General features: G+C 37.4%; 1 long non-coding RNA gene across 1 annotated transcript in view; it reads left to right on the plus strand.

The window, feature by feature from the left end:
* The window catches only part of LOC103886156, a 34,605-nt gene extending 16,720 nt beyond the window's left edge, over positions 1 to 17,885 (plus strand). Inside the window, exons 3-5 of the long non-coding RNA XR_002523277.2 lie at positions 11,896 to 12,153; positions 15,293 to 15,378; positions 17,852 to 17,885. This is a non-coding gene — a long non-coding RNA (uncharacterized LOC103886156). The remainder of the gene's footprint in view (positions 1 to 11,895; positions 12,154 to 15,292; positions 15,379 to 17,851) is intronic.
* The last annotated feature ends 536 nt before the right edge of the window (positions 17,886 to 18,421 follow it).

Below are 18,421 nucleotides of genomic sequence, written 5' to 3' on the forward strand. Positions count from 1 at the left end.
GCTCATCCAGTCTAGATGCTTTTATGTGTGTTGCAAACACTATTCCACTTTAAGCAAGCCAAGTAATCTCTTTCCATTTGCCCCATGTTACATGTTTTGTTGATGCCAACGCACATGATGAAAAATGCTAAATTGTAGATACTGCTATTGAATGACTTGGGTTTCCAAATCTCCCCACTTCAAGAGAAGGTTGGAAGGAAATAAAATTGTAATGGTTGATGAAAGGGATTTTATGAAAGAGGCCCTTCCTTTTGGGCAGGACTACTGTCATTGTAGTATTAAATATTGGACTCAGCAAAAGAAGGATTATGTTCCTTCTTTCCCCAACTGTTCTCCACTAACCTGGCCTTTAACATATACAAGTAGTCCCTGATGTTAAATCAATATGTCCTTGGTGACACTGACTTAAAACAATTATCTGGGGAAAAGACCTTCACCAGTAAAGGTGTGTGTCCTTTTGTGGGACTTGAAGGTAGCAACTTAGCAACTTCTCAATGATGGAATGCAGTTTCAGGATAGAAATTAACTCTAACTGAGGTAGGAGACTAGGACATATTTTCTGGTCACGACTCTGCTGACCAAAACAGGATCTGGTCCAGACAGGATAAAGTGAAGAAACCAACAGGAACCAACAGATGGTGATGAAGTTGATCTCTACCTGCTGTCACTGCTCATTAGCATAAGACACTCCCACCAGTGCCATGACAGTTTATAAATACCATAGCGACTACTCAGAAGTTACCACTCCTTTCCATGGCAATGACCCAGAAGTTACCACCCCTTTCCATTAAAATGACCTAGAAGTTACCATCCCTTTCCAAGAAAGTGCTAAATAACCAATCCCTCAATTTGCATTGACCTGTTCCTTAATTTGCATGTAATTGAAAGTAGGTTTACTAGAGTATAAGTGCGATTGCCAAGAACCCATATGTTGCTGACTCTGGGTGCACTGCCTGTGAGTTAGCCCTGCTCTGTAAGGAGCAGTACTGTTGAATAAAATCTTGCTGCCTAACACCACCAGCTTGCTCTTGAATTTTTTCCTGGGTAAATCCAAGAACCCTCCTGGGGTAGGCCCCAATTTTGAGGCTTTCCTGTCCCGCATCATAATAAGTCAGCTATTTACTTTAGGAATAGGCAATGGAGTCTCATATTAAAGTATAGCAAAGTGGTTAATAGAAAATAATGGAGATATGAAAAATAGATGCCAATCCTACTCTATAATTCAAGAAATTGAATTTTGATCAGCAAGTTTCCACTTTCTCTTGATCAGATTGGCAAAAATTAACCCATTTAATTCACTATTGACCAGGTTATGCTGTGTGAGGTTCGCTTCCACACTACTACATGGGAGTGTGCGTTGGAACAATATTTTATTTTTTATTTATTCTTTTTGAGATGGAGTCTCACTCTGTCACCCAGGCTGGAGTGCAGTGGTGTGATCTAGGTTCTGCAACCTCTGCCTCCCAGGTTCAAGCAATTCTACTGCCTCAGCCTCCTGAGTAGCTGGGATTACAGGTGCATGCGCCATCACACCTGCTAATTTTTGTATTTTCAGTAGAGATAGGGTTTTGCCATGTTGGCCAGGCTGGCCTCAAACCCCTGACTTCAGGTGATTTGCCCGCCTTGGTGTCTTAAAGTACTGGGATTATAGCTGTGAGCCACCATGCCCAGCCTGGAACAATATTTGAGAAGTCATAGGAGTAACAATTATTAATAATTATCAAACTTAGAATGCACATGCTCTTTGATGGTCATTGAATGGTAACTTCCATGAATTTATTTTGCAGAGATAATTGCAAAATTATCTACAAGGATGCCTACTGAAGTGCTATTTAGACTTATAATTAGGGATTGATTAGCTTCATATTAAAGCTACATGACAGGTACCAATTTAAAAAATATGGTATCTCTTTACTTGATGGTTGTCCTTTTTTATTTGGAAGAACAACATTGGACCTATGACTATATCTGAAGATTTCTGGCCCTAGTTGTTAGGACCACATTTACTACAGAAGGAGAAAATTCTGGAAACTCACTTTTAAAGCTTCCCTTTACTGTGACATGGGCATAGGTCTTAGACTTTTCCATTCAGAATGAACTGCCACAAACTTTAAATTGGAAGCTTGTGATGTGAAGTATCAAGGGCTGCAAAAATCCATTCCCATCAGGGTGGTGACAGAGGTGGCAGCTTGCTCTTCCTTCAGGAGTAGCAGGGGCAATGTTTCTGGCAGCAGCATCTGGGGTCAGTGACTGTCATGTCAGTTGAGGAAGTAGCAGCAGTGGCCATACTCAGAAGTGGTGCCTTTAGCAGAGCAGCTCAAGAAAGAAGTTTGGGAGTAGTTCCTGTTGTGAGGTCCCCAGCTGTTGTTCGCAGGCCATCTCATTCAGAAAGCTCCCCAGATACTTTACATAAATGCCATTATGCCTCAGTCAGCTAGATTTCTGTTGCTTACAATTGGCAACTTTGCCTGATGCAATCTTTATGTATACATAGAGCAAAATCTCAAAGACACAGTTCATGAAAAGCAAGATGCAGAATAATGAGAATAGTATAATCACACATGGGGCAAAAGAGGATATACCTTTATATACGATTACACATTTCAAGATGGATATACAAAAAATTGTTAGTAATGTTTTTTACTTTTCATATTGAACAAATCTTCTGTATTATGGTATTGTGTTTTTCACTGCTACATAGCAATGTGTTGTATAGTTTAATAAAACATTAAAATAAATAATATAAAGTGGTACCCAGTGTCCTGACTTGACCACAGAATTCTAAGGTATTTGATTCCTAAGTTTTTAATTCTCTGGAGCTCCTATTAAGCTCATATGAACTCCGTTTTCTTTGGAAGGCCTGGTGGACATTAACCAGAGCTGGACCATGGTGATGCTCACCTGTGCTGAACAGCCTTGCTATGGCATGTCTCCTGGTATTGGCAGAGAAAAACTCACTGCAGAGTAACTTCTACTCTTAAAGTACCACAGGTCCAGCATTGAACAGTAACACAGGGCCAGCTGTCTCCCCCACAAAGTGGAGTCTCCCCTCAACGAGCGAGACTCACCTTCACTGGTCCCAGTCTGGCTGTAAAATATGACCTGAATGGCATGGAAAGAGGAATGCTCTCCTGTGTGGCTTCCTAGGCCTGCCACACATCCATACTTGGAGAGTATGGAAATACAATTATTTGGACAACTTTAGGATAGATGAGTGAATTCTGTATCTAGAGAATAAAACGCAAGTAACAAATCGAGATTAGCAGGTCATATGCTCTGCGAAGGCCACAGCGAAAGATTCTTTCCCCTTGTCTGTGCTGTGAGACAATTCACAGAGGGCAAAAGGCATCAGCTTCACAGCAGATCACCTTGGGTCTGAGCCCTCGCTCTACCTCATCTGTGTTAATGGATCTCAGGACTTCAACTGTAAAAAAGGAAAAATAATACCTAGCTCATAGGGTTGTCATGAAATTTAGAGATGATACATTTAAATTCCCTAACACAGATCTAGAACATGGTGGAGCTCAATAAAAAATAGCCCTTACTCCCAATGCTATCCCTGAGATATCGCTCAAGTTCTCATGAGAGTTAGTAGGGGAATGGACTCTGGAGGATAACATTTTCCTTACAGAACACATATACTCTCTAATATAAGAATTCATGTTTACAGACATGACAGATAACTTTTGGAAGCTTGAAATACAGGGAAATTGTATGAACTCAATTTCCCACACCATTGCTCTTAAAACTATCTCAGTGTTCTCCGAAATATAATGGATGGATTTCTGAAATTTCTGAAATTTTGAAGTATTTCTGCTTGACAATACTGCAAGTTACATTTTCCCCAAATCATGGTCAAATAATTTTTTGTCAATCCTAGTGTGAAATGGCACAGAAAATCATATGTCGTTTTTTCTCCAAACTGTCTACCTCTGAAATACATTCTATTTTTTAATAAAGCCTTTATCGAACCTATTAAAAAAGTGTTATTAATAATTTGGCTTCCATTCTTATAAGTATCATAACCTTGCAAGCTGGTTTAGGGTAAATGAAAGCTGATCTTACAGCTCCAAATGATGTGCTTAGCATGGGAAACAGCATTTTGCCTTATTAAACAACCACCTTCTAGAGTAGAAGTTGCAATAGTCATTGTGGTGCTATATAAACCTGTCATCTTTAGAATTTCTAGATTAGAATTGGGATGTATAGCCATATATTTAAATTTAAATTTAGGCAGGAATCAATTCAGATGTTAGTTTCGAATTCTGAATGGAGTCTCTATGGATGTGGCTGTGTGTGCCGTGAGTGGTGGTAGAATCCTGTTAGAAGGGTGTTAAGTAGTTTTCACAGCTTCATAAGGAGTGTCGCTGCTTTAGGGTTGTAGCAAGTAACCAAGTTGAATAATTGATGTCTTATTGTGACTTACAGAAAATCTTTTCTAACTCTTAAATTGCCTTATTGAGAATATGTGTCACAAGTTCCAAAGCAACCAGAACCCAGAAAGTCTGTATTTGTTTCTTACAACCTTGAATCTTTTATTAAAAAATTATATCTGTAATATCATTTCATTAAAATTAAAAATGTACACAAAGATATAGAGTTAAAATATATCTCCCTGTCTTCCACCTGCCTTCCAGTTTCTGTTGTGACTCACCCCTATACATATGAATCCAAATCACATTTGCATATAAAACAAACATACATTCATATTCTTATTTTTCTTTCATTTTAACACAACAGGTAGCACATTTTACATACTCTTGTAAATCTTGTTTTTTTCACTTAATATACCTTGGGAATTTAAAAATAACATTATATAAATGATACGCTTCTTGTGTTAGTTCAGCTTCTCTGAGAAGCAGAGGCCAAGATAGTAATGAACATGTAAAAATTACAGTATGAAATGTCTGTCAGGGAAAATACTGAGTGACCAGGAGAGGCTGGAAGACTTGTCAGACCACAGTGCAAATCTGACTCTGAGAGAAAGACAAGGGAGGAAGGCTGAGTGGTGCTTAGTTTTGTGCTGCTTTCACGGAATACTCGAGACTGTGTGATGTATAATAAACAGAAATGCCTTGGCTCAGTTCTGGAAGCTGGAAAGTCCAATATCAAGTCATTCACCAGTTTGGTGTCTGTTGAGGGCCTGGTGAACACTGCATTTTCTGCATGGAAGACACATTGTTCATCACATGGAGAGGAGGGGAAGAGCCAAGAGAGAGCGCACTCCTGAAAGCCCTTTGGTTAAGGCATTAAACCATGCATGAGGGTAGAACCCTAATGACCTAGACACTTCTTACCAGGCCCCACTTATCAACATTAGCACATTGGGGCTTAAACTATAAGATGAGTTTTAGAGGGAACAAACTTTCAAACGATACCACGTGGATGTATCTTAGACTGTAATCCAGTTTCACAAGACTGTCATGGAGTCCTCAGCAGAGCCACCTGTCAGAGAAATCCCTCATCTGTCAGGAATGGGCGTGCCTCAGTGTTCCTGCCACATTGGTCGGCTGGGAGCACCCTAAGGAAGCATAGACTCCTAGGAAAGTCCCAAATGGATTTCAGAATACAGCAGCTGTGGGCCTCTGACAGTTGCATCCCCTGTAGTTAAAGGTCTGCAAGGCATTTTTATATCAGAAAGCCTATTTTTTTCCGGAGATTTTTCCATTGACACTGTGTTAGGCCATCCTTTCATTGCTATAAGGAATTATGTGAGACTAGGTAATTTATAAGAAAATAAGTTTAATTGGCTCACCGTTTTCCAGGCTATACAGGAAGCATAGAGGCATCTTCTTCTGGGGAGGCTCAGGAAACTTCCAATCATGGCGGAAGGCAAACGAGGAGCACATACATCACACGGCAACAGGAGCAAGAGAGGGAGAGCGTGCCACACAGTTTTAAACAACCAAATCTCACGTGAACTCACTCACTCTGGTGAGAGCAGCTAGACCACTGTGAGAAACCACCCCCGTAATCCCGTTGCCTCCCACCAGGCTCCACCTCCAATACTGGAGATTACAATTCAACATGAGATTTGGGTGGTCACATATCCAGGCACCTTGTTGTCCAGAACCTGGGCATATGATCTTCCTTACTTGGAAAGGAGCCTGGGAAATTGTGGAACTGAGCACGCTGTTTGGGGGTCAACATTTGGTGTCACAAAAAAAGCTGGGGTACCATTAGCAAGAAATACCAGGACAATTGGTGTCAGTGACTGCAACACACTTAATTAAAGTTTGTTAAATGAATTAACAAAGGTTTTAAGAGCTTGACATTAGAGCGCCACAACATCTTCCAGGCTCCCCCTCGGAACAAGATGCACACTCACTACTAACCACCTCAGTTTGCATATGCCCTGCAATGAAAGAGAGAGGGACTAGAAGAAACAACATATACCTCCTCCACCCCTATCAGAATAACTGTTTTAAAACGTCAGCTTTCCCGAATTATTTTCCCATCTCATCATCACTCAATGTCTACATTGCTAGATTTCTACATTGGAGACTTTTCATAACTGTTTACAGGAATCTAGTCTTCCTTGCTTGCACTGATAAACCAATAAATTTAGGCTATAAATACATACATATATATAAATATATATGTATATATTTTTATATATGGAGAGAAAGAGAGAGAGAGAGAGAGAGAGAGAGAGAAAGGGTCTTGCTTGCTGCCTAGGCTTCAGTGCACTGGCATGATTACAGCTCACTGCAGCCTCAAACTCCTTGGGTCAATAATCCTCCCACCTCAGCTTCCCAAGTAGCTTGGGCTACAGGGGTGCACCACCTTTCCTGGCCTTAAAAAAAATTTATTTTGTGTGTGGAGATGGAGTCTCCCTGTTTTGCCCAGGCTGGTCTTAAACTCCTGATCTCAAGTGATCCTCCTGTCTCAGCCTCCCAAAGTGCTTGGATTACAGGCCAGAGCCACTGCACCCGACTGACAAATAATTTTTTAATCAATAGAATAGGATAGACTTGAGTCCAAACTCCCCAGCTTTACCTCCAGAGCCCTCAAACCTCATTCTCCTCACTTCCCTGCTTGAAGACTCTGTCACATTTGCTTCTTCCTTTTCCTTGGGCTTTTGCACATGGTGTCCCCACTGCTAGAAATGGGCTTCACATGTAGGGGACATTTGTATTTTTAAGGTCTCAGTGAGTCAAATGTCACCTTCATGAGAGGGCTTCTCTGGCCACTTCGTTTAAATTGATACTCATCATGCACAACCATGTTATACTATTCCCTCAGTTATTTTATTCACGGTTTGTTTTTTTACACTCTAAAAAATTATTTTGTATCTTTCTCTAACTTAAAAAAAAATCTTTCTACCTTTCCCCCTCTCTCTTTTGTTCAATTATGTATCCCAGTAATTAGACTAGTGCATCAAAGAGACTTCATAAAATTGTTATGGAGAAAAGAATGGATAGTTATCCTATTTTATGGAAAACTGACATTCAGAGAGACTATGATTGGCTCAAGTTTCTCCATCTAGCAAGTGGCAAAATCTTAGTTAATCTTAGGCAGTAGGATATGGTATTAAGAGCAGGATGTGGTGTTAAGAGCATGTAACTTCAAGATAAGACTCCCAAGGTTGGATTCCCAGATCTACGATTTACTCGTCGCATATCTTTGAATTAGTTAGCTTCTTTAACCTCAGTTTCCTTAACCTTAAAATAGGAATAATTATACTAACATTCACTCATTAGGATGTTATACTTCTTAAATGTTAACATGTAGCCTAGTGCTCAACATGTAGTGACTTCTCGGTAACCATGAACAGGTGTTATTGAGCATTCTGTCTCTGCAGGCCAGATGTCTTCAAGATGCTACAGCTCCTTCAGTTTGGGAGCTGTGTGTTTTCATGCTACTGGTGGTAATAAAGGTAGGAATGAGGTGTTACATTATGAAGGAGATAGAGGCAGAAAAGGACGAACAAGTATAAGTTCATTATTTGCTGGGCTCTATTGGGCGAAGAACTGAGTTTCTTTCTGTTGTGAGCTCTGGTATTCAGACGCCTCTGCCTGGTATTTTGTAACCTCTACAACACAGAATGTGCAAGGCTGACCCAGGTTTGGAGTGGTTTCCACCTTGAATGGGCCTGCAATTATCAGTCAGCTCTGTTTCTCTGTTTGAGCCTGGGCCACTTCCCAGGTGAGAACATTCCTGTGCAGGCAAGTTGGGTATTTTCAAGCGCTTCTAGAAATGAGATACCATCTCTTCCTTGAATAACATCAGAAACTCCTGGCAAGATACACTAAATTCCAGCAAGATGCCTCTGATTTCTCTATCCCCTGCCTGGATTTTGTAGATCAGGCTAACATTCTGAAGGTCCCTGGGTGATTTTTTAATGATACGATTCAGTTTTAATAGGTAGTTTCTAATCTGGCTATGAGGTGCTAGTGTTACTGAAACACTGCAGTGGTTGCAACTCAACCCTTGTGTTTGGCATCAATTCTGAGATGCATCTGTGGGTCGGTGACATTGATTTCTATGAATTGTTTTATTCTTGTCGGAATCGATCCATCAGCCAGTGGCCACCTCATCTTCGGATGTGACTTCATCTTGTCTCCCTCATCTCACTTCTCTCTAGCCCCTCCAGCCTGTCAGGAAAAAACAGGTTACCTTGGAGACAGGACATTTAGAAAATGTATGTAACCACTACTCCTGATTCAGTTATTAGATATGTGATTCTCTATGCTTCGTTTAAAAATCCTTAGAAAGGGTCGTAATGGATTTAAAAACAGAGAAATTTTGTTTTTAGACATGGAGACATTATGTCTAAAAATGTTTATTAAATAATTTCCCATTTAACAAATAGGATAAACAATTGTTTGGTTGCTCTGAGAAGCCATTTTAGTTCAGAGAAGAGGTAAATAGATCAAAGAACTCCTCAAGGTTGCTTTCTGCCCATAGAGCTAGAGAAAGTGAGTTTATACTGGGACAGAAGCCTATACAAGTTTTGGCTCTTTTATTCCACTACTTTGATAAATACCATATGCCACAGTTTTTCTCCTTTTCTAGAAAGAAAAGGGAAATGGTTTTTTTTTGGTAACTTTAAATTTTTAAAAGCATTTCTTTTACCATTTTAGCATTTTTGTGTAGAAATACACATATAGGATTTTCATCTGTATGTATTAAACACGCATATACATTTATCCTATTGGTAGACATGACACTGTTATTCTCATAAGTTTTTCCCTTCGTTCTCTTCCTTAAAGGGTGACTTTTTCTTCTACCACTTGTGCATTAGCAACTGACCAGTGGCCATTTTCCAGAATAAGAGACTTTTCAGAGTCAAATGCTTATAGAACCATAAATATCAGACCATGGCAGCAGTCCAAGGATTTTCTGGCATGATGAAAGGAGGGTTAAGCTTCCAACTACATACAGGGTTGTTTATACAGCCCAGGGAATGCCTAAGTTAACTCTGCTTCTGCAAGCGGATTGACCCTGCAGGCCGTAAACTATTAACCACAGTGTTCCTTGAACCACAAGGAATAAGCACAAATCTCATTAGGGAGTTTTGCACGTTAATTCTTGTCATTGAGTCTGCAATTGACCCTACTGCGTATTCCATTCAGTACTTCAATGTAAGGTCATTAACAACTAAGGGTGAAGGGCCTGAACCATGATCCCCTAAATAAGCAACTTGAGCTTAAATGCAGAACCATGGGAACTTCCTCACCTACTTTTTTAATGGATAGTTTGGTGGAAACTGAAGCCCTGCAATTTTCTCCATAGTCTGCATCTTTCTCTATGCCAAAGGCATTTAATCTCCTTTCAAAATTACTTTTACTGAGATGAAGAAAAAAAAAAAAAATTCATGAGAAGGAAGAATTCAATTCCACCCAGTGAGTTAAGGTAGTACATTTTCTGTACAGGCTTTATTGTTTCTCACTGCTTTAAGAAAGAGAGAGAGGACTTTACTATCCATGACAGGCTCAGTAAATACCCAGCAGGCACAACACTGAGCATTTTACATATTTCCTTCTGCTTATTCTTCACGGAACACTTTCAGTTACATTTTAATCCATCCATTTTATTGATGGGTAAATAGAGTCCTAAAATAGTTAACTTGTCCAAGTTGAAAGAAGCTAGAATTAAATAAATTTACCTGAGCACACTGCCAAGCTGATTCTACTAAACCACACTGCCTGCCACAATTAGCATGCAGGTCGTTTGTCTCCAAGACCATGTTTATTTTCTTTTCCTTATCCTCTCCCATCTCCAACTCTTTTCTCCTCTCTCTTTGACCTTTTTTTCTGCTTTCTTTGTCTCTATTTTGTTTACCACATATTTCAACTCTATTAAAATAATAGGAAATAATATGTAAGATATCCATGTACTGCCCAACACCAGAGTTTATAAATGTTAACATTTTGTCATGTTTCCTTTATATTTAAAAATATAATCAAAACATTATATATTTGACTAAAGGTGCCTCATCTCATTCCTCTCTCATCTTCCAACAAGTGAATTTTATCCTGAATTTAGTATATACTGCTTTTTTTTTTTTTTAAGACAGAATTTCCCTCTTGTTGCCCAGGCTGGAGTGCAATGGTGCAATCTCAGCTCACTGCAACCTCTGACTCCTTGGTTCAAGTAATTTTCCTGCCTCAGCCTCCCGAGTAGCTGGAATTACAAGCATGCGCTGCCATGCCCTGCTAATTTTTTTTTTTTATTTTTAGTAGAGACCGGGTTTCACCATGTTGGCCAGGATGATCTCGATCTCCTGACTTCGTGATCTGCCCGTCTCAGCCTCCCAAAGTGCTGGGATTACAGGTGTGAGCCACTGCGCCCGGCCACTGTATTCTTATAGTCCCTATTTAAATCATCACGACATATGTATTTATTCAAAACAACATATGTTTTTACAATATTTATTATTATTCTGTGAGATTTAAAATTTTACATGGTGATGTTATACAGCAGGTATTTTTCACATCTTAAAAAATTTATGCTATTATTTAGAGATTTTTTAATGTAAATGTAGTTCTAGTTTATTTATAGATGTACAATGATTACATATAGAATACATAAATATTTAATTATATAATTATAAAGCAATTTATTTATACATTCTCCTATTGATAGACACTTATATTATGCACAACATTTTCCTATTAAAAATGGTACACGATCAACACATTTTGCATGATTCCTTGTGCCCATGTCCAAGTTCCTCTAGGGTTCATAATTGAAAATGGACTTACTGGATTATAGGGAATGGATATCTTTAACTTTACCAGATATTGCCAAATGGCCTTACAAAGGGGTAGCAGTTTACACACCTCTACTAGCAATGTATGAGAATTCTCATGTACCCATATTTTTGCAAAAACCGTTAGTATTTTCAGACTTCTTCTTTACTCCTAATCTTCACGGCATAAAATAGAATCTCATGTATTTAAATCTGTGTTTCTTTGAGTATAAACAGAGTTAAAATATTTTCATAAATATGCTGGCTTTCCTCATACACCTGTTCATATACTTTGTGGGTTCCTTTTCTTTTGTACTATTTTTATTTTTCTTGTGATTTGTAGGAGTTAAATATTTTGGATATCAATTTTTCATAAAGAATACATAATGGAAATATGTCCTGTTCTGTTCCTTGTACTTTTAAATTGTTTATGGTGTCCTTTGTTACACAGAAAATTTACATTTCAAAGTAATCAATCTTACCAAAACGTTTGTGTGTGTTGGTTTTGCTTAATAAGTAATTCTCAGTTTTTATTTCCTTATATAGGCCATCAATCCATCTAGAATTAATTTTCTTGTATGACATGAGATAAGGTTGTAACTTTATCCTTTTTGCACTTGATTAGCCCTTAGTTCCAGCATGATTCATTAAAAAATTAGTCCTTTATCCAGTAATTTGTACTACCTCTTTTCTCCTAGGTAAAGAAGACTGCTGCTCTGCACAATTCCAAGCGGCATCATTCACATCATATTCAAGATGAATGGCAAAATTCTGGAGCACATAGAATATAATGTAAATGGCATCTCTTGGAGCTATGCAATGTGGCAGCCCTGTATAAATTTTTAATGTACACATTTGTATATTTGTTTTCCAAGGCTGTCAAAAAATTACCACAAACTATATGAGTTACAACAACAGAAATTGTCTTGCAGTTCTGGAGTCTTACAGTTCTGGAGGTGAGAAGTTCTAAATTCAGGTGTTGGCAGAGCCTCTGTTTATCCTAACTTCTGGTCATCCTGGTCATCTTGACATTCTTGGCTTGCAGATGCATCACTGTAGTGTCTGCCTCCATCATCACGTGCCATTTTCCTGTGTGTCTCCATGTCTTCATATGGCCTTCTGATAAGAATACCAGTCTTTGAATTAGGGCCCACCCTAATATAGTATGACTTAACTATTAATATTTACAACTGCTCACTATTTTGAACAAGGTTGCATTCTGTGGTTTTGAGTGGGCATGAATTTGGCTGGGGGTATGAGGCACTGTTCATTCCAGTAGAGTTTGTTTGTGGGCAGTTTGTCTTTGTATCATTGGCTTATTTGTTCACATCTGTGCCAATACAAACTTATCTTCATTACTAAGGCTTTATGATAAGTCTTTACATATGGCAGAAGAGTTCTCAACTGCCTCGTATCTTATTTTTCTTTAAAGTTTTCTTGGCTTTACTGTGCCCTTCAGGAAATATAGAATTCCTTTTTGGAATTTTTGGTTGGATTTTTTTTTAATGTTGAGGTTAACTTGGAAAACATTGACCTCTTCATGACATTGTGTGTGAAGAACTTTACTTATTTATCTTTTCAACCTTAAATATAAGTTTCTAATTTTCTCCATACATGTTTTTCACCTTATTTGTTAATATTTTTCTCTATATAGCTGGTTATTTTTTCTCTCTCATGAACGAATACTTGTTATTGTTTTTTTTCCTATCTGATTGTTGCTGGCATTCAGAAACACAGTTGCTCTTTGTATAATTATCTTGTATCTAGTATCATTGTTGAATTTTCTGATAATTTCTAATTATTTATTTCTAGAGTATCTCTGATTTTCTATATTGAAAGTCATTTTGTCTGTAAAGAATAATTGATCACTTTTCTTTTTGAATCCCGATATATCATTCTACTTTTTTTCTAATCTTTTTGCATTGGTTGGGACCTCCAGGGAAGTTTTGCACAGAGGCAATGACAGTGTACATTATTTTATTCCCTAACACACATTTTTACAATAATATTTTACGCCCATAGATTTTGTATTGTCATAGTAATGATTCATAATCAAGTCTATATGTTGTTTATCTCTGTTTCTGCCTTCTCCAGTCCTTGGCTATTGCCAACTTATAGAATTCAGTTATATCTATTTCTTTACAACCAAGTCCAGATATATTTTATAATGCCATTCCCAGAACTTGGTGAGCTGGAAATTAAATTGTCCCAAGCCTGTGGTAAAAGCCCCTGATCCTCAGTCTTTTCCTTTAAAACCCTCTGGGCGATGTGGGAGGGGTGCTATAGGCGATTTAAGACTGTCTTTCCAATCCTCTTCACTGCCTCTTCCCTTAGTATGATTTTAAAGCCAGATATTGTGATTGCCCACTTGATTTTTGGTTCTTATAAAGGTGCTTTTTCCTATGGTGAGTTGTTCAGTTTTGTGTTGCTGCAGAGAGGACAATCACTGGAGGCTTCTATTTGACCATCTTGCTCTGCCTCCTCTCAATGAATAATCTTAAAAACAAAATGTTTTAAACAAATGACATGCCATCATATAAATATGACATAACTTATTTAAAGATTTTTCTATTGTTAGACATTTAGGTTGCTGCAGGGTTTTATTGTTAAATTAATACTTTAATAAATACCTTGTATATAAATTAAAAAAAAAAAAAAACCCTCTGTTATTTGAGAAACAGACTGCTGAAAGCTAATCCTTGCCTGAGTCCTCTCATTCTGGCCCAGTGTCCTATTAATCTTTGCGAATTCTTCCACTTTAGGGGATGAACTAAGGATATAGACCCACTTCAAACCAGAATTATCTCCTGCTATGTGGATGCTACTACCTATACTGCCCATATTGCTACACATTTCCCCAGTGACTAGACTAGCAATTATTAGCTATATATTTTTTATATCTCTAACATACCAGAGGGCTAAAAACAGCGAATCACTATGACAATAAATAGCTACTGATGAATAGCTACTGGCAGGGAGGTGGGCTTACCAAAATCTCTGGAGGACTAAGAATAGCTAGGAAAATGTCCCCTATATCCCCAGACAATTCCAACATGCCACCTTCTTCCCTCGTTTAAGAATCACTGACCTTGAGAAACGTATTTTTTAGTTTTACCCACTAAGTCATAGTCCTTCAGTAACAAAACCCACTTGAATAGAGCCATAGTTCTCTGTGCCTCGTTAGATGCCATTATTACGACTGTAGATCACTTCCTTCTCCCACTTACCAAGTTTATTCCTGTTATAGCCCATCTCCTCTAGGTGCTTTCAAGGCCTCACAAGTCTGTAAGGGAGCTTTTGTAGTTGTTGGCAACAGTTAGAGAAATCGTTTAAAAAGTCGTCATTTATAAAGAAACACACTAAAATGATAATCTATAATTACAAATGCTGCAGTAAAATTATCATTAAGTAATAAACAATTATTTTGAATTGATGAGATTCTTGCTATCCTTGATCTCCCTCTTATTACTGTATTATCATATATAAGGAACAGCAGCCACTCTGAAAATCAGTTTAGTGTCTTGCTTCTTTTCAATGTATACTTCTTAATTATATATTTTCCTATGTTTCTGCAGTTTCAAAGCAATTCTAACAAATCTAAAAATTAAATACCTAGATATAATATTTTGATACATTTGGTGAACATTTACACCAAAGCAACACAGAAAACACTCCATTATTGGGCATGTAATTGCAATTAAATAAAGCTTTTCTCTTTTTGAAATAAAAATAATTAACTCAGTAGCTTTTATATTACAGCCTGAAAGTGCTGTTTATTGTTTGGTCGATTTCAATTTTCTAAAAAAGATTAATCTCATTAGAATCTTAGCTAAGGAAACACACAAAGGTGAAAGAACAAAAAAGAGTTGGACAAATATGACATTTTCTGAATAATATTAAGATATATGTCTGTTGGATCATCTGTAAAGGAAATTATTAGGGTGACAACTGCAGAGGCAGAATCTTTTCCCACTTGAATACCCTCCCGGTTTTCAAGGGGATAAGCCTGAGTTTCAGAGCCAGTTCTACAACTTACCAGCAGAGTATCCCAGAGAAATGTTTTAACAGTATCTCACAGTATCTCTTTCCTTATAGACACATTGAGGACTACTGAAATTCTGTCTTAGTGGACCATCATAAAGATTAGAGATCATTTATGAAAACGCCTTGACACACAACAGGTATTCAATCAATGATATTGTCTTTCAGCCCTTGTTAAAGGAATATAATTCAGTTGACATTTTCTTTTATTTCAAGATTCGAATCTGAATCAAATCCATCATACATGCATTGAAAGCCTGCTACGTTGAAGAAACTAGGCACTAAACCAGAGAGAAAAGATATGTAAAATACTGTCCATTTCCTGATTGTTTATCCTAGTCACAGGGGACAAAGTCAAGACACGTACCAAGATAACTGACAATCCAAAAGCATAAGTGAGTGTTTAATAGATGAGTTGCACATTGTCATCCACAGTAAATATATACAGAACAAATAAATGAATGAGTTAAGAGGAAAGAGAAGGGCTTTGTCCTCAGTTGGCCCTGGGAGTTTTTTTTTTTAATGAGTTAGAATTTTAAATTGAAATCTTAAGTAAGAATTGGCTTGGATAGACAGATGTAAAGAAGAACATTGTTTCCAGCAAAAGTGCAAAATATAAGTTCAGCTCAAGAAATTGCAAGCAAATCAGTTTGGCTGAATACAACAAAACAACTGTTTTTATGGCCTATTCATAAAAAAGTGAAACACCTTTAACTACAGTCATGTGCCTCAATAACAATGTTTTGGTTCACAACAGACTACATATATGACAAGGGTCCCATAAGACTATAGTTCCATATTTTTACTGTACCTTTTCTATGTTTAGATATGTTTAGAGACATAAATACTTACCACTGTGTTATCATTGCCTCCGGTATTGTGTACAGTAACCTGCTGTGCAGGTTTGTAGCTTAGATATAGCAATAGGCTATACCATATAGTCTATATGTGTAGTAAGCTATATCATCTAGGTTTGTGTAAGTACACAATGATGAAATAGCCTAACAACATGTTTCTCAGAATGTATCCCTATAGTTAAGCAACACGTGACTATAAATGGAAGATGCATTCTCTGGAAAGCATTTTAACTACATCTGGAAAGTCATATTTTGGAAGAAATAGATAAACAATTACTTTGACCTAACAGGTTATCTTTCTTTTAGAATTTTCCTTCATTTAAGTAAAAATGAATAGAAGACTGGTCAAAAACCCAGTTTGAAATCAATAAATAAACCAGTCTATGATTACATAATAATATTACAACTTGCTTTTAGCATAAATTTACAATCATTCAAAACCCAAGTACATTTATTGCATAATTTCATAACCTCCTATCAACAAATTTACCCCATATATTTAGAGGAGTGCCCACATTGGTCCTTCATGTTTGCTCACAGGCCAATAAACCTATGACTTTCACCTTGGAGGTATGCCATGTTCTTATGCTCCTACCAAATCTGCCCTTGGCCAAAGTCATCTTCTCTCAAAAGAGCAAAAGTTCTATTTTTTGCCATTTCTGATATTGCTTTCATGAGATCACCAGTGTCTATGCCAAGAATGCTTCATTATTTTCTTTCTAAATTGCCACTCATCAAGGTGTTATACACAGCTGGATTTTTTGTGTAGATGGGATAACATTCCTCCACCTGAATCTGAGGCATACGTTATTTCTTGGAAGCAAAACAATATTGCTTGTGCTCAGCATCTGACTTTCTCAAAGCCTGGAGTTTCTCAAAGTTTCTCATAGCAGCCCTTTCAATATTTCCTCCTTTCTTTAGCTTCTGCAAGCAACTCTCAAATGATTCTCTCAAACAAAATTGAATGCTTCCAACAAATAGACAGACGGACAAATGCAAGCAACACAAAATAAACCATGTTTGTCTCACAGAATCAAACAACAGTTCAGGCACAGTACTTTCTCTATCCATGTACAGGCAAAGAACATGAGATGACCCTTGCCCTCAAGAATTTCTAACCTCTTCCTTTCAGTTACCCCTGAAAGGCTTAAAATAATATGGAGTTGGCTCTGGATTGGCCTTTGTTCACCTATATTACAAACAATTCAGTTTGCTTATTTTACAGTTAGAAAAGCATTTAGTGCATGCATAACTCAGAAACTCATGCAAGGGATTTGAATGCAACAGTTTTTTAAAATGTAAAGTCTATACTTCTAAAATAAAAGAGGTACATTTTTAAATAATTGTGGGTTTTCCCCCAGCTTCTATCTTTAAAGTTCCCCACAAAATTAGGATCAAAGTTGCTACCAATATACACCAATATATTTAGTTAAATTGGAATTTTTCTCCTATGCAATATCTGTGTTACTTCTTTGGCTTTCAAATGTTAAATTTTGGCAAGAGTCTAGGAGATAATTGTAGAGGCGATACTAAATCAAGGTGCTAAGGACCTGAAGGAGTTAATGGGGTTTCTAATATTGCTAAAATCATGGCTCTGTTGTGGTAGCATTTATTTTTAAGATACTACTAGTCCAAAACAGTTATGGAAAGGCTTCTGAAAAGCATCTGCAGCAATTTTTTAGAAAGACAAAATAAAACAAACAAAAACAAAAAAACAAAAGAAATAATCCAGAATTCACCACCCTGTCCTCCACAGAATCTACATTGAGAAAAATGTCTGCGTATTGAAACATCCTTTGAAATATAAAAAGTGTGATATGTATTATTTGGTTCAATTGCAAGTATCAGGAAGAAGAATCACTAATAAAGAAGATGCCCACTGCTCGTTCTTCTTGTTACAATAAACTCAAATGAATCATAGCATGATAGCGGAAGGTAGAGCTTCAGTTTATCACAGAAATGCTCTTAATTAGACTTGCTAAGCCAGTGTATGTCTCATCTGGATTGCCCATGTGTTATTGATAAACTTTATTGGGTTATTTTACATATCATATATTCATCTTGGTCTGATCAAGGCTCAGTTGTGTGTTGCAGTTTGAATTTGCCAACTATGGTTGGCTGGTTGGTTCACTGGAGTTCATCAGCCCACAGTTCTAATTCAGGATGTCATTGAGGTATGAATATATTAGGTTATTCTGCAGCCCAGAGGTTGATCCTTTATTAGCTCTTCAGTATTTGATAATTATAATGAAGATCACAAAACTGCAAGATCTAATTAAGTTTGGAACTTTCCAAAATTGACTTTCCATACAAAATTTCATGCTGA

Source organism: Papio anubis, chromosome 7 (assembly GCF_008728515.1).
Source record: "Papio anubis isolate 15944 chromosome 7, Panubis1.0, whole genome shotgun sequence".
Lineage (NCBI taxonomy): Eukaryota > Metazoa > Chordata > Mammalia > Primates > Cercopithecidae > Papio > Papio anubis.